Source organism: Sinocyclocheilus grahami, unplaced genomic scaffold (genome assembly GCF_001515645.1).
Source record: "Sinocyclocheilus grahami isolate Dianchi unplaced genomic scaffold, SAMN03320097.WGS_v1.1 scaffold531.1, whole genome shotgun sequence".
NCBI classification, from domain to species: domain Eukaryota; kingdom Metazoa; phylum Chordata; class Actinopteri; order Cypriniformes; family Cyprinidae; genus Sinocyclocheilus; species Sinocyclocheilus grahami.
This window is the reverse complement of record NW_015505710.1, coordinates 47,229-69,765: the sequence shown is the minus strand read 5'-3', so window position 1 is coordinate 69,765 and position 22,537 is coordinate 47,229. Positions and strand designations below refer to the sequence as shown.

General features: G+C 38.8%; 1 long non-coding RNA gene across 1 annotated transcript in view; it reads left to right on the top strand.

The window, feature by feature from the left end:
• LOC107555319 (uncharacterized) overlaps positions 1-22,537 on the top strand; it is a 91,497-nt gene that overhangs the window by 34,657 nt on the left and 34,303 nt on the right. Inside the window, exon 3 of the long non-coding RNA XR_001605153.1 lies at positions 19,107-19,141. This is a non-coding gene — a long non-coding RNA (uncharacterized lncRNA). The remainder of the gene's footprint in view (positions 1-19,106; positions 19,142-22,537) is intronic.

Here is a 22,537-nt window from a genome sequence, read left to right as displayed (position 1 = left end):
TCTCTCTCTCTCTCTCTCTCTCTCTCTCTCTCTCTCTCTGGCTTCCTACCGTTAAGTAACTTGTGCATTGTTTTACTTGTCTTTTACATATCCGACCGAACTACAAACTTTCCAGTGATGTCTGTGAGAAAGGGATATTCACTCGACAAGCTTGTGCGCTCAATCCACTCAGCGTGCTTTATCAGCTCGCGCACATCAGCTATACAGGCGTTAATACTGAATGTTTAACGTTATATTCATTGCATACATATACTTCGTAGTAGACATCCTTAACTCCATTCTGCTGTCTGTTTTTCGGTTGTCGATGTTTCTTTGTCTGAATATGGTGCTTATCACATGCTGTGTGGTATCGGCGTTTGGTATCGGGGCATTTTAACGAGTACGAGTACAGGAGCTCAGTATCGGGCCCGATACCGGTGCATCCCTAGTAAATATGTTGTAAATACAACTTAACCACTGATTTCTAGTTGTGTCCTCTTTTGGAAAGGCCAAACAAAGTAGTTTCGCTTTCACAACAAAACACACAGCACCACACACGGCGGGCTAGAGTGAGCGGCAGCCGGCGGGCTTCAGAACGGCGTCGCTGGCGGACTTGCGGCAACCACATGTGACGACCCCGGGCTAGACTCCGCTTCGTCCACGGTGAAAGCCGATCTGGCGACCAGCACGGATCAGCTCTAGGCGTGACGAAGCAGATATCGTCCTCTTTTGGAAGGCCAAACAAAGTAGTTTCGCTTTCCCAACGAAACACACAGTCTCTCCACAACATGGCGGCGGCAGCAACAATACTACAGTGAGAATAAAAGTTACGCCTTCTTTCTTTGCGTGAACATTTTGGCGGTGTTATGCAAATCTTCCCACATCGTGACGTAGACATGTGGGGGCGTGTTAGAATGAGCCGTTTTAGGTAAGCGTGGCTGACTCTTAACTTTTATAAAGAATATCTCTTTGGATTTGAGACTTTAGTCTTTGCAACTTTACAGCTCTTCATTATGCACTAAGAGCTTGTAACACTCCTAAGAGAAAGGAACAATTTTAATCGTATCATATGACCCCTTTAAAGTGACAAAAAAGTAACATAAATCATAAAAGTGGTAGTGGTAGCCATAGGATGGGTTATAGAATACAGACCCAAATTCAAGCCCAAATTCAAAATGATTAAATTTACAATCTTCCTCTCCACTGTAGCTCTTATATATAATTAACACTTCAATGTGCACTTCCTCTAAGGTTACCATGTTTGACTTTTAATGCTTTGTTCACTGCTGTTAAAACATTTGGGATCAGTACCTTTTTTTTCTTTTTTCTTTAGAAAGAAATTAATACTTTTCATTTAGCAAGGACTTAAATTATTCAAAAGCTAAAGTAAAGACATTTGTAATGTTACAAAAAATATATTTGAAATAAAATAAATGCTGTTCTTTTGAACATTCTATTCATCAAAGTATCCTGAAAAATATGTAATTTAAAAAAAAAATGTGTGAACTATGCCTTTAACTCTTGAACTCAGATGCCACATTTTTAACACAGGAAATGTCCCCATTTCCTGAGAGTTTTGAAATAATAATGTGAAGGGGGAATTTCATTCCATTTGTTCATCCCACAATAATGGTCACAGAAAAAGCACCAAGAAATGTTTGTTTTATTTAATTTTTTTACTCTTCCTCAGACAGAGATCCGATCATTTCCTGGCATGTTGTTGCTTGTCTTATTGTGGATTAGGTGAAATGTTTAAAGTTATTGTGCCTCTCACACTCTCGTTCCACATCCCTCGCTTCCCCTCCTGTCATCCGTGCTCACATCACTTTCTTTATTCCCCCTGCTACTCTGACATGTCTATTCAGCTCACTTTTTCTTTTCCCGGCCCCCGCTTAGTCTCTGCCTTGTGGTCTTACACCCCTCTGTCTAAATCCAGCTGTTGTGTTAATAGTTTTCCTGCCGCCTGGAGAGCCAAGTAATGAGATTCCATTTGGAAACCAAGACCTTTCGGCTTGAAGAGATGTTCATGCTTTTTATTTATTTAAATGTTTATTCCTTTACTTGACTGCCTCTCAGCTTTGCTTTGGCCTATTTTCTTTTTTGACTTTTCTTCTTTCAGCCACGTCTTTGTGCCTTTGGTTTGATGCTTTTAATGTCCTTTATCCCCTTCAGTGTCACTCAAGGTTTTTCTGTCCTTCACATGCCTTTTTCTGTTACTTTTGTTAATCTCATTTAAGTTGAATGTTTACCATTACCTCAAAACGTTTAAGTAAAAAACTAATTTTACATAAACAATTATTATAAATTACAATTAAGTCAAACTTAAAACTTTACATTTTATTTGATTTAATATTTAAGTTCCCTGTACTTAAAACTATTTACCATACATAATGTTTTTAATTTCAATTATTTTGATGCAGTAGTACTTTGTTGAATACAAATACTAACTCAAAAAACACACCTACTGTATGCATAACTCATAGGCTAATCATGCTGAAGTTCAGCATAAATAAAAAACAACTGTTAAAAAAGTTGTAAAAAAAAACTGCAGTTGTACAATTGAAGAGTTTTTTTTTTTAATTATTATTTTGTCTCGTTTCTGAACATGTCAAACACACTGGAAGCTCGTCTATCACTGCTGCAGTGCTTACAGGACTTGTAGTGCTTTCATTGACCGCAATGAAAGGAGTGTCAGTGATGCCTGGCTCGCCCGATAACTCCATCTGGAATAAACATAGAGGGTCCAACTGTAAGTTTAACTTACTAAAACTAGACATTTTAAAACTAGTGCATTTACTGATACTAGCAGTTCTGTTAATGCACTGAATACTTTTTCACATTTCAAGTCTTGAAGAACTGTGGGTCCTCCTCACACATGTACACCAATAGAGCATGAAGGGCAACAGTGCGTTTCATGTTGACATCCTGTATATCCTTCAGTGACAAAGCAAACATGAACATGTTAAACAAGCTAGCTAACTTTCTTTTATATACAGTGAAGATAGTGATGGAGGTAGTTTGTGTTGAAAAATGTAGACAAAACTCATAAACATTTAGAATGTCACGCAACGTCTCTGAAACTTTGCTAATGTGTAGGGGTGCTCCGATCAGGATTTTTGTGGCCGATCACAGAAAGCAGTATTTGCCGATACTGATCACCGATACCGATCTTTTTAAAGCCTTCTTTTTATCATCTATAACTATTTGTAGGGATACTCCAATCAGGATTTTTAGACATTTATTCAGGCCTGAATTTCATTTTTGAAAATGGGGGGAATTCCCCTCTTAGGTGACTCTTGTTAGAGGGGAAGCAGCACGGACTGTGCTTTCACACAGGAGTCTGCTACTGATCTGTGGCTGTTTACCACAAACACAACATTTATACATTATTTTGATTTCAAATCCAAACATCGTCACTGAAAATGCATTTTCAGCATTGCAATTCTTTTTTTTACACAGTACAGTAATACAATCTTTCACAGACACGTTTAAACACAATAAATATAAGCAACACATTATTCAATGCTTTTTACTTTTGCATTTATTTCTAGATTTATTTATTAAGTTGCTCAAGCAAGTGGCAAAACATTTAAACTACTTTTCTTACGTTATCACAAACTTACTGTTGACAGAAATAGTCAGCTCTACTGCCTTTCCTTTGTAATTTAAATCTTTATTACAAGCAATCCTGCGGTTCATAAATAACTTTGTTTTCCTACCTCCACAAATGCCATCTATTATTGCCTTGTTTATCTAAAAGTGCTCTTTCCCTTTAAACCTAGCCAAAAAGCCATATGTGTTGACTGTGAAACACAGTAGACTTTAATAATATGCATTTATGGTGTAATTACTACATTTTCGTGTCAATCCATGTTCATATTTACTGCAAAAAATGTGCTGTTACTTTAATTCAGTGCTTGCAGCGCAGCAAAAGTAGACTCGTTGCAGAAACGATCTCTGCACTGCTGCAGACGCACCGCTACTGGAACGCACTGCCGGACCGCAACCGTATGCAGTGTGCACACTTTATTAATCTGTTAACATGAGCGCGAAAAAAATATGCACCACATTCGCACTGCAAATGGAGTAATGTGAACCTGGCTTTATGTGTGTGCGCTGCAAGTGTGCATATTTATTTACACAGCTATTTAATTAAGAAATATGAAGGTGAGTACCTCACCTTCAGCATTATAATGATTTCACCTGTGCCAGACAGAGACTGAGACGGTGCCGCTGCATGTCGTGCCAAACCTCTCACGACAGGCGTGTCATCGGCTTGAGATCGTTTTTTTTAGATCTGCCTTTTTAGAGACCGCTGATCAATCATCCCAAAGCGATTATCGGCTGATAGTGATCGGTAGCCGATCAATCTGAGCACCCCTACTGATGCGTGTCACTTTCTGTGATACGTGAAATTCAGCAAAAAACCACAAACACACAAGTATGTAACCAATAATGGATTTAGAAAAGAGAAAGACGAGTCTATCCAGATGTCTGAGGAGACATCACACAACTTGCATTTCGACTCAAAAGAAGTTACCATAATTGTTGAGGCATGTTCCGCATGCAACCAGTTCAGCCTGTAGGTAAAGAATGTTTGTAAAGATTTACTACAACCTTGCAGATTTCATTAGTTAACTTAATATCCAGTATCTTGTTAACTTCATGTCTGTTGATTAGCTTTAACCTAATAATGAATAAAGTTACTGTTAGCAGCTTGCTTATTCACATGCATGAATAAAATTACATTTACCAGATGGGTGCACTTAACATAAAACATAAACTAACCATAAAAAGGACTGTGTTGACTGAAAAAACATGCCACTATTATTATGTCAACATTACACTATAAGCAGTAATGATAATTAGCATTCAAAATGTGGCAAAGCACTGGGAAACTGCCACGCTTCACTGCAATGCTTAAAAACAGAGCATCCCAGCGATTAAACATTTTATTCATTGTGATATTCTTACAACGTTCAAAAAGCGAATAAGAAAACTTTTACAAATCTTTTGGTTTACTTTAAAGTCGTTCCATAAGTTAGTTCAAAGACTTGTAAAAGCATGCTAAAATGGTATGGTTGCTTCAGCAAATGCTTTTTTTTTATCTCCCATATTATTTCACTATTGGTTAGGTTTTCTGTAGGAGCCACAATACTTAAATCACACGTTCATTTTAGATAAAACTGAACACACTTAGCTCTACTCACTGCACAATTCACTTTGAAAGTGTTGCGAAATGTGCAAGAAGCAACAGAATATAATTTTGCAGAAGTGTCACCACATGCCCATATTTCCAATGAGCCTGCATTGCACATTCACATTTACAAAACGCATTCACACTGATTCAGGAGCAGCAGCATAGATTCAGCAGGATGAGAAATGTTGTGCACCTGTAAATTGGCAAAGCGTAAAAGATCAGTGTTATTTTAAGGATCAGTATCACAGTTGTGAATAGACCACTCCTTCACCTACCAATCAGTTATTGTGCTAAACAAGATCTTTCTACGTCTGAGGTTGTTTTTTTGTACGTCTTGAGGAAGACTCACAATCTAAATATAAATGGGAGTGTCAGAGTCAGCTTTTTTGTGTTTCATCAAAAGTGTAGAGGAGCCTCCTAAGAGCCTCTGGACATAATCCAAAATGAGTCAGTCATGAAAGATGTATGCTAATACCAGGTGAATGTCAATGTTTCAGTTGAATGCTCCTTTTCATGTGGTCATCTGAGATTGATGTTAATACCAGATGTAAACAGGGCCTGAGCCAGTCTCCTGTCTTACGTGTCTGGCTGCATCCATCTCCCACTCTCCCCCTGCCTGTTTTTGGTCTTCATGTGGAAGCAGGCCTTGCCTGCTCGTGCGTGGCCTGAAGGTGGAAGTGTAATTTCCTGTTTCAGACAGGCTGGGAACAATTGGTGGGGGGAGGTTGAAGAGAAACAGGCTGTGAACACATTGCCCTACGATAACTCAAAGAGGCAGGCTGCTGCGTGGCTGCCGAGACAAAACCGAAGAGGGAAAAATTAATAGCTAAGCCGCAAACCCCCCCGCCCCCCCTCCCAAACTCCCGGCTCTTTCAGGTGGGTTTGTGTTCAACCAGGCCTGAGAGTCGGACTGTTGTGTTTTCTCAGGCTGAAAGTGGGGAGCACAAGAGAGATACATTAGCATCACCTCATTGTCATTCATTACGCTCCTCTGTTCTTCTGGAGTGCCATCATAATATGGAAATAATTGAGCTCTTATAGAGTAAATGCCAGGACATTGTGTTTTTGTGTGTCTGTCATTCTTTAGTTCCTTGTGCTTGTGTGTTTCATAGTGTGATAATCTCCATCAGACAAACAGAAGCCTTAAGTGTTGATGATGTTGCAGATGTTTTTGAAGATTTGTAGTCTGATGCTATGCAGGGGATGTGACACAGCTTTCATGTAACACATGTGATTACTTATGCATGCATTTGTCGTTTTATTTGTTTAGTTATATATTCATTTTGTTATTTTTTTGCATGTTGGCTCTAGATTGTTTTGTTTTAGTCATTCTTCCGGTAAATTTTTGGGCAGCAAGCCACATGAGTAGCATCTGGACGGCCTTTCCCCATAGAGTAAGAAATAGTGTGTTTAGGGCTGTCTGTTCCGCACAAAAACCAGATCACTTTCTTGAAGGATTAAATCCTGTTCGTAGGTGTGGTGTCCATCTGACTGTCCATCATCGCCCACACTCTGAGTCTGTTCCAGACCCTAGCAAACAGTATTCATCCTAACAGAGATGAAACCTCATCAGTGACTGATTGGGAACACTCCTTGGGAAGCGACTCGCACAAATAGCGTTCTTCGCAGGAGTCTTCCTAATATCATTCCAATAGAGTGCAATAGTGGCATTCTGGAAGTACAAAATACCATTCACGTTCTTCATGGAAGAATTGATTTTGAACCATAACTCATAAACCTTTAAAGACGGACCTACTTGAAGTTATGAGGTATTTGCTTTTTCTGAAGCTATCAACCGGCATTATTTCAACTTTTAAAAAATGTAAATAGTTCCTGGTAGGAAAACTACGTTACCCATAATTCTGCAAAAATCTCTACCAATCTGACAGTCACAAAAAGAACATTTTAGTGTCCACCCACTCCATGAAGGGCTGCAACCTACACACTTTCCCTACACGCTCAAACATTTTTTTTACAATATTTTGCAACAATTGTCAAATATATTGATTCTATATACAATCAGTATCTTTAAATCAATAGTTTTATATTTCTTCCATTGATTTTAATTTGGTTGTCATTTCTCACCTATTGTTTTTTTTGATCCAAATTTTCAAATACTTTTTTGCTAAAGTTTTGTAATGTTATGATTTACCTTGTAGATGGTTGGTTTGGTTTATTACTTAAGTCTTAAAAGAAGACTTTTTAATAATCCCTATGGGAAAAATACTTCAGAAACAAAGGTGGCTGAAAAAGTGGGTGGCGATTTTTTTTTTTTTTAATTTTTATTAATTTTTATTTTTTTGTGTTAGCATGTTGCTTGGCAAACCAATCAGCCTGTCAGGCTGTTGTTGCAATTTCCCTAATAATCATAAAAACACACAGCACACCGACAAATATTGGGTAAAATTGTTAATTGGATTGAACTTTTTATCAGTAGTTTTTGGTTTTGAATGAATTAAGTATATCTATCATCATCAATTACTTTTACAGAGCTTGATGCAGTGCCCTCTCCCAAAGGATGCATGCGATGTTGCCTTAGATTTTAGCCAAAATGAGGTATCTTGGGAGAAACTATAAATAAGTTGCTTTTAAAACAGCCTTTGTGCCTCAAGCCCATCTATGATGCCTTGAAATGTTTTTAGGTTTTTGGATCAGTATCTCTCCTGATACAGAAGAGCAGAAGACAAATCTGTGCTTTGATTGAGACATCTGTATTATAAATCACTGCTGCTTTTCTGACAGCCTTTTGTTTGGGATTTAAGGCATAGTTCACCCAGAATGAAATCTGTCATCATTTGCTCACCCTCATCCTCTGAAACCCATACGATTTTCCTTTTTTCTGTGAAACACAAAAAGAGATTTTGCACAAAGGGCTAAAACCAGAGACTGTCAAGCTCCAAAAAGGACAAAAAGAAAACTATGTGAGCGGAATAAATCGATATACAAGTTGCAGTTCAAGTCCACTGTAATTCTCAAATCTCTTATGTGCTTGTGCATATTCAAACCTGATGCCCCAAGATCCATTACACCAGTTTTAATGTCAATGATGTCAGTTAGCAGAGCATATTTGAGGTTGTACCCTTTTTTTCTTTCCTTATTTAGTCTTTTTTCAGAGTTTATCATGTCTATTTTTTCCTTCAGGTCACCCTTGTAGTACTTTGATGTATGCTTTTAGAGATTGGAGTTGTAGTTTTGTCAGCTTCCTGCCTCTCTTCTATCGATCTATTGGGAAGAACTAACTGTTTTACTCTTTTGTTTTGCTCACATGGAGGACCCAGAGTGGATGTGTATTAATCCTGGGTGCTACCTCTAATAGAACGATCAACTCCTGATGTTGTACGCGCCATAAATCTTCGCCCTACTCGCTGTCTTCCTCTTGTCAGAAAGTGCAAGAGTGTGCACTTCTCCTGTGGTGCACTTTCCAAGTTGCGTTTCATATTTATTTCCCCTTTCCTGTTCTGCGGAGGGAGCGCGAGCGTGTTTCTTTGCAGGCAGGGGGTGATTGTACAACATAGTGTGTGCTTTTCAAGTGATTTTTATGTAATGTTAAGAGTGTTTTGTTTGTTTCAACTGAGGATGTCACTTTGCGGTTTCTCTCGTACGTACACACAGCGAAGCAGGATTTTAACTCTGCTAGCTTTGCATTCACTGACATTAAATGTTCTTTAATAGCAGTGAATTATACATAAAGACCAAGTGTGCTTGGACAAACCTGCTTAATAATAGCCCCACTTTTTGATCCACACGACTCTTCTACATTCATTAAAAAGGCATGGCTCTTAAGGGAATGTCATAGGCCCATCGGTGGTTGGGCATCTCGCTAGGTCTTTCCTTCTCTAAGGTAGATATGCCAGACCTCGCTGTCCTGTATCAAAGCCTCTGTCCCACATTTGCCATTTAATCTTCGTTGGATCTGCATAGGATGTTTGTACAGTCCTGACACAATTCTGTGAAGCCTGCGGGCCACGGCAATCAGTCATGAAGATCTTCCTCATGTTATTAGTGTGGGACTGCAGAGACTTTTGCCTTTTATCAGATTCACAGGCCTGAGATCCATCTTATGCCCAAATGTGCCTGTTCATCAGCCAGCACAGTTGCATACTTGCACAAGGGGCTCATTTGCAGTCAAGAGAATGTATTTCTCTTTTTGCAAATTTGGACATGTATAAACATGCTTTTCTTTTCTTTTTTATTCTCACTTGTTCATCACACATGCAGCATAAGTTCTTCCGTCACAAAGCTCTTGAGAACGGTGCAAGTGGAGAAATCTCATATTGAATGTGTGCACAGATTCTCACACAAAAATCAACGTGTCCCATAGGGGTGACCCCGAATAGTCGAAGATTCGATGCTTCGATGGGAGGAGCCTGATTCGACTACCAATCACACAGTCGAATATTCGCGGGGTGTTATGATCATGCCATTTTGGCTATGTGGGGGTGCTCAAATGTCTGATTTCACATAGAACTACTGGTTTTCTCCCAATAAGTTAAAATACAGCATATTAAAATAATGCTGTAAATAAGAATCTGGAAAGAAAGAAGCTTCAAATAAATGCGTGAATAAATCCAACCACCCCTATAGATTTAAGTTTCACCTTCCATAACCCTTGACCGACAGAGGAAAGACTGGATTTTTTTGATCGGGCAGGGTACAAGTGATTTCATAACATTTCAGCTGGTTTATATATATATAGTGTATATATTATTTTGGCCTGTCTCGTAGGGCTGGGCAATATAGCAAAAAAATGTATCAGCGATATAATGTTTCATATCGTTTGGTATCGATAATTATTGACATTTTTTATAACCTTTTTTAAAACGAAGAGCAATAGGAAAAATGTTTACATTTAACCACTGTATTTTAAATTAACCCAATTTATTGAGACAAACAACAAATATTTTTTTGTTTTAACAATCAAACACAAAATAAAAATTATCTAATATTTTTATTATCTAATTTCTAATGTTTTATATGCAGATTAAATGGGTCATAAGGAAACTTTTGGCTTGTCTCCCGAGGCCACAGGAGGGCGCAATGAGCAGAATAATGCAGCGCACTAAAAATGGTCAACGCAAGGAAGTAACAAAAAGAAAACTATGTGAGCGGAATAAATCGATATACAAGTTGCAGTTCAAGTCCACTGTAATTCTCAAATCTCTTATGTGCTTGTGCATATTCAAACCTGATGCCCCAAGATCCATTACACCAGTTTTAATGTCAATGATGTCAGTTAGCAGAGCATATTTGAGGTTGTACCCTTTTTTTCTTTCCTTATTTAGTCTTTTTTCAGAGTTTATCATGTCTATTTTTTCCTTCAGGTCACCCTTGTAGTACTTTGATGTATGCTTTTAGAGATTGGAGTTGTAGTTTTGTCAGCTTCCTGCCTCTCTTCTATCGATCTATTGGGAAGAACTAACTGTTTTACTCTTTTGTTTTGCTCACATGGAGGACCCAGAGTGGATGTGTATTAATCCTGGGTGCTACCTCTAATAGAACGATCAACTCCTGATGTTGTACGCACCATAAATCTTCGCCCTACTCGCTGTCTTCCTCTTGTCAGAAAGTGCAAGAGTGTGCACTTCTCCTGTGGTGCACTTTCCAAGTTGCGTTTCATATTTATTTCCCCTTTCCTGTTCTGCGGAGGGAGCGCGAGCGTGTTTCTTTGCAGGCAGGGGGTGATTGTACAACATAGTGTGTGCTTTTCAAGTGATTTTTATGTAATGTTAAGAGTGTTTTGTTTGTTTCAACTGAGGATGTCACTTTGCGGTTTCTCTCGTACGTACACACAGCGAAGCAGGATTTTAACTCTGCTAGCTTTGCATTCACTGACATTAAATGTTCTTTAATAGCAGTGAATTATACATAAAGACCAAGTGTGCTTGGACAAACCTGCTTAATAATAGCCCCACTTTTTGATCCACACGACTCTTCTACATTCATTAAAAAGGCATGGCTCTTAAGGGAATGTCATAGGCCCATCGGTGGTTGGGCATCTCGCTAGGTCTTTCCTTCTCTAAGGTAGATATGCCAGACCTCGCTGTCCTGTATCAAAGCCTCTGTCCCACATTTGCCATTTAATCTTCGTTGGATCTGCATAGGATGTTTGTACAGTCCTGACACAATTCTGTGAAGCCTGCGGGCCACGGCAATCAGTCATGAAGATCTTCCTCATGTTATTAGTGTGGGACTGCAGAGACTTTTGCCTTTTATCAGATTCACAGGCCTGAGATCCATCTTATGCCCAAATGTGCCTGTTCATCAGCCAGCACAGTTGCATACTTGCACAAGGGGCTCATTTGCAGTCAAGAGAATGTATTTCTCTTTTTGCAAATTTGGACATGTATAAACATGCTTTTCTTTTCTTTTTTATTCTCACTTGTTCATCACACATGCAGCATAAGTTCTTCCGTCACAAAGCTCTTGAGAACGGTGCAAGTGGAGAAATGAATGTGTGCACGTGTGCACAGATTCTCACACAAAAATCAACGTGTCCCATAGGGGTGACCCCGAATAGTCGAAGATTCGATGGGAGGAGCCGTGACCCCGAATAGTCGAAGATTCGATGCTTCGATGGGAGGAGCCTGATTCGACTACCAATCACACAGTCGAATATTCGCGGGGTGTTATGATCATGCCATTTTGGCTATGTGGGGGTGCTCAAATGTCTGATTTCACATAGAACTACTGGTTTTCTCCCAATAAGTTAAAATACAGCATATTAAAATAATGCTGTAAATAAGAATCTGGAAAGAAAGAAGCTTCAAATAAATGCGTGAATAATTCCAACCACCCCTATGGATTAAAGTTTCACCAACTTTAACAAGACTCAAATTGACACAGGCAGAGTGAAAGACTGGATTTTTTTGATCGGGCAGGGTACAAGTGATTTCATAACATTTCAGCTGGTTTATATATATATAGTGTATATATTATTTTGGCCTGTCTCGTAGGGCTGGGCAATATAGCAAAAAAATGTATCAGCGATATAATGTTTCATATCGTTTGGTATCGATAATTATTGACATTTTTTATAACCTTTTTTAAAACGAAGAGCAATAGGAAAAATGTTTACATTTAACCACTGTATTTTAAATTAACCCAATTTATTGAGACAAACAACAAATATTTTTTTGTTTTAACAATCAAACACAAAATAAAAATTATCTAATATTTTTATTATCTAATTTCTAATGTTTTATATGCAGATTAAATAGGTCATAAGGAAACTTTTGGCTTGTCTCCCGAGGCCACAGGAGGGCGCAATGAGCAGAATAATGCAGCGCATTAAAAATGGTCAACGCAAGGAAGTAACTCCTTAAAAAAAAAAGTGCATTACGTCTAAATTAACTCAAAAAAATCAAATATAATTTCATAAATTGCATAAACAATTATGAACAAAACAGCATCATGTATTTATGCATTGCTTAATACAAAGAGCCGAAGCGCCATTCTCACAGATTGCATTTAAAAACATATGAGACGCAGTGAAAAGTAATAAACTCGTGACGTGTTTTCTAAAAGTTTAAACGGTTTTAACTTTGCATGGCTTTCTATACATCTCTTGTGTGACGCGAGTGCAGCAGTCATATTTGTCAGTCTAAAAAAATGCGCTGAATGTGCGTTCTGTGTGAATGGCTTGGTTTCGGTTTTAACCTAATCAAGATCTTCTCTGCATTGAGCTTCTATATTTCTCTAATATTAATATTAATAACGCAGCAACTGCGCGGCTCGTGGGCTAGACTAACAAAACATTAAAATGCAACACCGTCACTTACATCATCATCACCGCATCTCATGCGCATTCAAATGATTATCTCTTCAGCACGATTGACTAATATTCATTCTTTATTCACAATCTCCTCCTCACAGGCAGGCATATACATAACAATTATAATGAGAACACTATTATAATAAAACACTGTGAATTTTTAGAGTTTAGTTCCCGTGTTTCTGCACGTTGCGTGAAGAAAGCGTCCACAAAAGGAGTTCATTCAGAGCCGCACAGACACGTTCGTGCATTCGGGGCATTTTGTGCAGATAGCCTAAAAGTCGTAATATTAACGTTATGTTGTATAAATAACGAAGCGTATTCTATGAGATAAATGATGAGTTAAATCCCATTGATTAAAAACCTGCTGCTTCATTCTACTGGTCATCTTCAGGGCGCGCAGCTCAAAACAGAAATGAAGAACATTTATAACTACTGTCATATACATAACGTTATAATGAGAGCACTATTGTAAAAAAGTTGTGAATTCTTAGGGTTTCAATGGCGTTTAATGTTAACTATCTTTTAAACAAAACATTAGTTATCCCGTTTTACAATAGTGCTCTCATTATAACCTGACTTGCATTTCACTGCTGGTCATATATTCTCTATGTATGTGACAAATAAAAAATCATGAATCTTGTATCTGCGAGGCATCCGTTACACATTTTCCCTGTGTTAACGTAATTATGACTGTCGAATGTCTGACTTGACTCTTGGTAATGTATTTTGCCCCGCCCCCAAAACATATAATTCGACTATCAGTCGAATATCGGCAAGATTTGAAAATTCCGATTCGACTATATGAAAATCCTTAGTCGGGGACACCCCTAGTGTCCCACTTGCACTAACCACTTTCACCTATAGATATCAGATCTCAGCTGGCCCACCAATCATGAGTGGAAGGATCCATCTTATTAACTGTATTCTCCTGCTGGGACTCAATATGCAAAGGAGGTCGGGAAAAGCTGAACGCAGGAGTAATGCAGAGAGACATGCAGGTACATTTGACCTTGCATATGAAAGCAACATCTTCATTAACAAACCATCAGCCTGTCTCCAAACGGCATGTTCTTCTGTTCCTTCAAGGGGTAGTTCACCCAAATTAAAATGTAATTTACTCACCCTCATTTTGTTCCAAACCTGTATGACCTTCTATCTTCTGTTGCAAAATAAAAAAAAACGATTTTTTTAAAAAGTTTTTTTTGTCCATACAAAGTCAGTGATATGCAAAACAACATATGGACAGTTGAAACAGGTTTGAAATGACACTTACTCACCCTCATTTTGTTCCAAACCTGTATGACCTTCTATCTTCTGTTGCAAAATAAAAAAAATTATTTTAAAAAAATTTTTTTTTTGTCCATACAAAGTCAGTGATATGCAAAACAACATATGGACAGTTGAAACAGGTTTGAAATGACATGAGGGTGTGTAAATGATGATAGAATATCTATTTTTTGCCTGACATGTCCCTTTAATACAGTTCTCCATACACAAACCCAGAGATGGGTTATAATGAAAGGCTTGTTCCTTTAGATGAGATGCACACACACGCTGCTCGTGAGTTTTATAAGCAGTGAAGGATCAGTGGTCTGTGTCGGTTGAATAGATCCCACAGCAGAGAAGAATATTCCAGCGCTGATTCCATTTGCGTTAACTCAAGAAAAGCCAGCACGTGTGATTCCCAGGTCAAGGTAAGGCTCATATCTCACCTGTCAGCAGAAGAATGGCAACAACAGGGGTGATAGATAATGCACACACAAATACAGATAGAAGCAGAGGTGCAGAACACTCTGTACCAGAAGTTAAATTGTTTTGATGCACTTTCTCCTCTCTCCGTTTGGCCTTAGCCGTGGATTGGGGCTGTTCAGTTGGAGATACTTGTGTGTGAGAGAGATACAAAGAGAGAAAGCGTGTCTGTGAGTGACCTTTAGTGGTTTGGGTTCCATCGGGGGCAGATTAATTACTCTGCACTCTGCATGACGGGCCCTGTGCTTGTCAGCTCGCAAATGTCACCTCATGAACTTCAGCCACTCCGATTAGAAGTGAATGTACTTGCTTAATAAGAGATTCCCTCTTTTTTGCCATTGTGGAATGTTTTCCCTCCCGTGGCCTCAGTTAACTTGTCCCTTCAGCACTCTTGAATGGTGAATTGAATGGATAAAAATGCCTCTGTAGGGGATTGAAGGATACAGCTGTGCCAGATTTGCCATCGTTGTGTGCGATGAGATGGTTACAAGTACTCAAAAAAACAGCAGCCAGTTTGTAATTGGCACAGTGGAATATTGGGCGTTACCCAGCGTTTAATTTGAGTTAGGATAGCAATTGTATATGTTGAATTCACAGGACGCCTTCTTAGACAGAGCGCAACTGATAGGATGAAGTGCAATGTAATGCAGGAGTCTTGAAACTCCTTTTTAAAGGGTTAGCTCACCCTCCTAAAAACAAATAGTTCTTAACTCACCCTCATGTCATTTTAAACTCATTTGTTTATCTTTGAAACACAAATGAAGATATTTTTAATAAAATCCGAGCGATTCCTGTCCCTCCATTGAAAGTCCATTTCACCACTCAAAAAGTTCTTAAATACATTGTAAAACTAATTCACGTGAACCAAGCAGTTTAATCCAAGTGTTCTGGAGAGACGCTATCACTTTATATGCTGAACAGATATAGTTTAGCCTTTTATTCAACGCACATACATAGAGCTCATCAAATATGGTAAATGTAAGCTCAAAGATGCATTCTTGATGTGCAAGAACAAATGAGGTTCTGTTTACCATACTTGTTTTGAAGATGAACAAAAGTCTTACACCGTGTCTACACCGGACGTGACTGTTATTGCGCGCATCACATCGCACCGCAACAACTACAGGCTGTCTACTCTGGACACAATGAAATGACTATTGCAGATCATTTGTCCTTTGTGTCAGTATGTCATCAATAGAATTAGGCATCAGTTTACTGTCGGAGCATCGCATCTAGTGTAGAGAGATTTTGTTTATAATAATTTGAATGGGTTTGTAATAACTTGGGGGTAATTATTGACATAATTTTTCTTTTAGGGTGAACTGTCTCCTTTAAGGTTGAACTAGGGCTGTCAAATTGGGTTAGCTCACCCTCCTAAAAACAAATAGTTCTTAACTCACCCTCATGTCATTTTAAACTCATTTGTTTATCTTTGAAACACAAATGAAGATATTTTTAATAAAATCCGAGCGATTCCTGTCCCTCCATTGAAAGTCCATTTCACCACTCAAAAAGTTCTTAAATACATTGTAAAACTAATTCACGTGAACCAAGCAGTTTAATCCAAGTGTTCTGGAGAGACGCTATCACTTTATATGCTGAACAGATATAGTTTAGCCTTTTATTCAACGCACATACATAGAGCTCATCAAATATGGTAAATGTAAGCTCAAAGATGCATTCTTGATGTGCAAGAACAAATGAGGTTCTGTTTACCATACTTGTTTTGAAGATGAACAAAAGTCTTACACCGTGTCTACACCGGACGTGACTGTTATTGCGCGCATCACATCGCACCGCAACAACTACAGGCTGTCTACTCTGGACACAATGAAATGACTATTGCAGATCATTTGTCCTTTGTGTCAGGATGTCATCAATAGAATTAGGCATCAGTTTACTGTCGGAGCATCGCATCTAGTGTAGAGAGATTTTGTTTATAATAATTTGAATGGGTTTGTAATAACTTGAGGGTAATTATTGACAATTTTTCTTTTAGGGTGAACTGTCTCCTTTAAGGTTGAACTAGGGCTGTCAAATTAGAAATCAAACTTCGAACATTATTTGAATGGAAATACAAATGGCATGTTTGATTGCTAAAACTGTGCTTTCGAATTGAAAGATGTGTGGAAAGCACTGATAGCACAGTTATATTAAAATATACGGTTGACAAAAATATAAGAATAATTTTAATGCCAGTTAAAGAAAAAAAAAACGCATTAACATTGTTTTTAGAAAAATAGTTATAGCATTAAAAATGATCGGGATCAGTCAATAATATTGCAATGCATTTTTGAATTTGCCTGCAGTATTCTTCATTGAGAGTGATATGCAGTCATGCTTATTGCCCGTGTGCATCCATCATGTTTTATAGTGGATTTTATCAACTGTAAATGCAAAAACGCATTAACATTGTTTTTAGAAAAATAGTTATAGCATTAAAAATGATCGGGATCAGTCAATAATATTGCAATGCATTTTTGAGTTTGCCTGCAGTATTCTTCATTGAGAGTGATATGCAGTCATGTTTATTGCCCGTGTGCATCCATCATGTTTTATAGTGGATTTTATCAACTGTAAATGGAAGCTCTTTCTGCCAAGCTATCAGCTGAAACTTACTTTGATTAAACCTTATTTCTCACACATACTTGTTTTTCTCTGCCAAAATTTCTGTAATCAAATCTTGTAGATTTTCGACAGCGTGTGTCTATATCTCTTGAGAATGATCAGGTGCAGGGATCTGTGAGGGAGAGGAGCTCTGAAGAGTCAGTGTAGAAACGCTGGACTCAGTCTTGTGTAACCCTTCTCTGCTGTGTTGATTTGCTACATACTGCACAGGTAAAATCCCATTATGATAGACTAAACACTTATATTTATAAGAAATGGCAAGCTGAATGGGATAAATGTACAACAAACAAACTATACAAAATCAATCCTGTAGTTGGTGTAAAACGTTGTCCCCACTTTGAAAATCGATGGGATCATATTGTCTACACTCGCTGTCGAATAGGATATTCCAAACTAACCCATAGTTTTCTGTTGGTGGGTGAAGATCCTCCTTTATGTTCTTTATGCCAGAATCCATTATATTTGAAGCATATTTTGATAGATTGTAATAGTTTAAAGTCTGTCAGAACTCATTATTTTTCTGTTGACTTTTATGGAAAGATTTTTAATGAAGTAAGGCCAGATTAGTTTTAGAATTTTTTTTTTAATCTAAGATCAAATTTAAAAACTTAATTTAACTTAACTAACCTCGTTCTCGCCATGAATATAGCCGAGGTAGCTCGCATGGCGTTAAATCATAAACAAACAAACAGATCATGATAGACTACTAATCCTCACCTGCTGGCAGACTGCTTACTATCACTCTCGCTTGCTCTGTCTTTTTTTTCTCTCTCTTCCATTCTTGCAGTATCCCCAAGCGGGAGACTCTGGTTTACAATAGGATTATAAACACCATCCGCTGTGGAATCCGTCAAGTGTAGTTGTTAGTGTTACTGCTGGTGTGTTAATTGGCAGATAGATCACATGGGTAGTGGGAGGTGCAAATCTGAGAACGACAGAAAAATCTTTCATCGAGTCCTGTGAGATGTGTTTCTTTATCGAGAGCAACAAATCTCATCTGTAAATATGACCATGAACTCCTCTTTCAGTGATATTTTTTTAACATGTCTAAGAATAAAATTACATGGAAAAAGAGTCCGCAGTCCTGTGTGCATGCATAAATAGGTGCGTAACATGAATGAATGATTCATAGCTGAAGCCAATAGCATTGCATTATTTATGTACATCGTCGAGCAGCTGGCCGGCTCATCCGTGAGGATTGACGTTTGACATGCAGGGTTGGGATGCAAAGGTCCAAAGTACTGAGGCTCAGGGGGTTAAATGCCAAGGACCAGCGGCCCCTTAAGTTCTTGCCCCAGAATTCCATCCATTAGGACATCTCATGCAGGCTCGAACAATAGAGTGCTGCTCCTTTCCTGAAATAAAGCTGCATGCATGAGGATCCAGAATGATGTGTTGGTGTTACCCAAGACTGAGTCTCATATTTCTGCTTCCTCATGGGGAAAATGCAGGTTGATGATGACTTTGTATTCATAAAGCAGATGAACCTTTATATGCTGAATTTTCATTTGATTCATTTCGACCTGAATATATAAACTTCATTTTAAATGTTACAGCCGTCCTAAGCCCTGATCTCTGTGTTTTTTCTGTGATCTATTGTGCTTAAGAAGTCTTGTAGTTTCTTTTTCACCCACATTTGGTCCGAGGAATACACAGACGATGACAGGGTGGGTAGATGTAGACCTGAACAGCAGGGGCTCAATTTGTGGAGCTTCGAGCTGCATCAGTAATGATCCTTCGCTCTCTCTCTCTCTCTCTCTCTCTGTTTCTGTGCAGGTCTTTGGCTCTGCTGATAGACTCCCTCCAGTAAGGTAAGCTGTAGATATGTCTGTAACCATGTGACTTCATGTGCTTGCATTATCAGATTAACCGGATTTGCTTCTTATGACCTTAACCTTTAAATAAAAAGATTAAGTTGCTTAAATGCTTATAATATAAATTGTGTATATGCTAGGGATGCATGACATATCAGTACAATATAGGTTATGCTTAATTTTATAGATTTTTTTTCATGTCTCTGATGAGTAGAAAGTTCCCAAGAACAGGATTTATTTTAAATAGTAGTCTTTTGTAACAATGTACAAGTCTTTACTTTCATCTTTTGTCATTGTAACGCATCATTGCTGAATAAAAGTGTTTGATTGCATAGAATTATAAACATACTGTAGTGTACTACCATTTTACTTTTAGAAAAAATATATCGTAAAAAAAGTGCATTACTCATTTCCTCTATTTTAACTTTTTTTTAAACTTTTGCAATCATCTTAAAAAAGAACAGGTTGTGACTATTTGGGACATTAATTCATTCAGAAATGGAGTGAGAACAGGTTTTGTCATTCTAATACTTATTAGTTTGACTGCATTGAAAATAGAGATAGAAAAGCTCTGATAAAATACAGACACAATGTAAAACATACACACAGTGAGCTATGGTAGTGGGAGGAGTAATCATAATGGGGGAGCAGCCATCTATATCAAAGGTGCACCATGGGATCCTTTGATACGTTCATGCTATAGCAGCATAAACTCAGGATCCTTTGATATCTTCATGCAGTAGCAGCATAAAGTCTTCCCTCCATCTACTATTGCTCCCAGGCTGAATGGAAAATATCACATCTTCATTTTTTTGCCGCTTTGAGGTGGTTTCATTTGTTCAGGCAACGGCTTGTCTCTGTAGTCAGAGTTTGAAGTCTCTGCAGTGTAATAGAGGCACATCATTCATGCAGAGATTGTTTAAATCCCTTCCGTTCATATGTTGAAACAGTGTTGCGATGACCAAATTTCTCTATCTTCAACCCCTCTCCACCTTTCCTCCCGTCCTTTCTCTTCTCGTCCTCTTCCAACTACATCTGAAACCTCTCTTACCCCGCTGAGGATGTCTGCTGTCTCTGTTTGCCAAACTTGTTTCTTTACAGGAGAGGATGTAATTGAAAAAGACACATTTGTAAAGAAGGCCATATCGTATGTTTAGCTTATTACTTTCGGTCTACAAGCGCTGTTTTTTTCCTCTCTGGAGTAGCTTCTAATGTGGCTGTGTAATTTATGGTAGGTTCGGGCAGAGCTGTTTAATGCCTCCTCTGCCATCGGCAGTCTACGTGAACGCCTGCAGACACTCATCTGTGAGGAGCATCTAATTATGAAACAAATGAAATGCAGCAGCAGGAAAAACAACATCAGGACTGATGATTAATGCGATTTACTCAGCCAGCAGACCTGTAAGTTTCCTCCACCAGTCCCTCACTCAGTCACTCGCTCGCTAACCGTGGGACAGGTCTTGTGTTTTAAATGGCCTCCCAAATGGGTGGCGAAGTGAGCGCAGGTTGAAGGCTGCGGCTGGTAATTGCGGAGATGCAAATGGATTTATGTAGCATAAGCTGTAGTGCATTTAATGTAGTTTGATCCACATGCTCAATCACAAGCTGAAGGGTGACCTGCAGCACGGGGCCATTCTGTCTTTGTGTTTACCCAGGGCAGGGTCTCACCCCTTCCCTCTCCTTGTAGCCTCCAGCCCTACGCCTCACATCTCAACCAGAAGCCACCGGTCATGTTAGCTCAAGTGCTCTGACTCTGTTGCACCAGATCAGCTGCCAGCGAATGAAGATCTTCCTCGTGTCTTGTTCCTACATTCATGATTGTGTACTTCTATTCTCTCCATATGGCAGTGTGCTAATAAGCAAACCTCATAGATGGGCTCCATGCCCAACGGGCTCATCTGTCCCAGCTTGCTAATAGCTTAACTGGATTAGCCGGTTCACCACGCGGGCTGATCAGAGCTCATAATGCTGATCACCTCCATTGATCCGATTGATCAGGGCTCTGCTGAGAGTGCTGAAGAGAAAGCCACTGTGCTGTTTCTTTTCCTAACGTGTCCTAAAGGGATGCAGATACAGACTGCTGCTTTGCACATATGGGCCACCTGGGGATACATGCGAGGTGATGGGGTGAATGAGGGGGAAAGAAGCGAAACTGAAGGCTGGTTTGAGACAGATGGAGTGAAACTGAACCTGAGACTCCATGTCTGGTTATTGATGGGCACTTCCTGTCATCAGTATTGGTCTCTTGTCGTCTTAAACCAACATACGGCCCTGTTACTAATCAGCTGAGATAAACTGCAAGCACACAATCAGTCCCACTTTGACCCGACAATCTCTCATGCGAGATTAGTTTCGAAATATATAAATACGCTAATCAGTGCATCTTGTAGAAGACAGCTGTTTGGGTTCTTCATCATTTCGTATTCTGCCATCGTTTCGGTTTTGGTTCCGAAGTTTACTTAAAGTCCTTGCTAGTTTCTCTGCCCAATTTTGCTAATGAAGTGAGATTTTTAGACCTTTTCCCCCTCACTTTTTTTTTCATCTCGCCACCATTCTAAAATATAAGACATTCTGCATCAAAACTTGCTCTCCTTGATGAGGCACTTTCCAATTTAATTTCCTGACTGGTCTGATTGATTAATTTATGTTGTTAAATGGCTCCTTTGGTAATGGCTTAAGCTAAAGCACAGTCTGTCGCGGTCCCTTACGGCCAGAGCAGCTCTGTCTTTTCTGTTTAGTGTGGTCATTAGCGTGCCATGTTACATCACCAGGACTGTGCCAGAGCTGACATCACTCAGCTGTGCCCTAATGGAAAAGGTTGGCTCTGTTTATTTTGTTTAAGTGCAGGTCAAGGCACTGTGTAGTTTTGACAAGTTGAACGCCTGCCTGCATTCAGCCATGGAAAGAAGGGACTACTCTAGTTCTAGTTCTTTGGCTTCTCAGTCCCGTTGTATTTAAGCAGGTGGTGTCCATTTCGTTGATCAGCCTTTCAGGCTGTGTTATGGCTGGCTGTGCTCTTGTAGATCTTGGAGAGAAGGAAACCTGGGTTAGGTCAGGCTGGGTTCACACAAGTGACAGGCTATATTAATCAAGTCACTCTCATTCAGGGCCTCTTAGTTTGTTAGGTCAGTAGCACAGTATACTCATACAGCTTAATTAAGTTCAGTAAAAATTCATATAATTATTATAAATATAGCAATAATGTATACTTTTTTCAGTATGAATTGTCTATAAATGTCATACAGCATAATGGGGCAGTGTCTCTATGATAAATGATGAAAAGGTTCATCTGTGAGGAGCATCTAAATATTCAATTTAATTCACGTTTATTTTTTATTTGTTTTTTTTTATTTAACAGGGACAATACACTAGGCATTGTTACACACATACAAC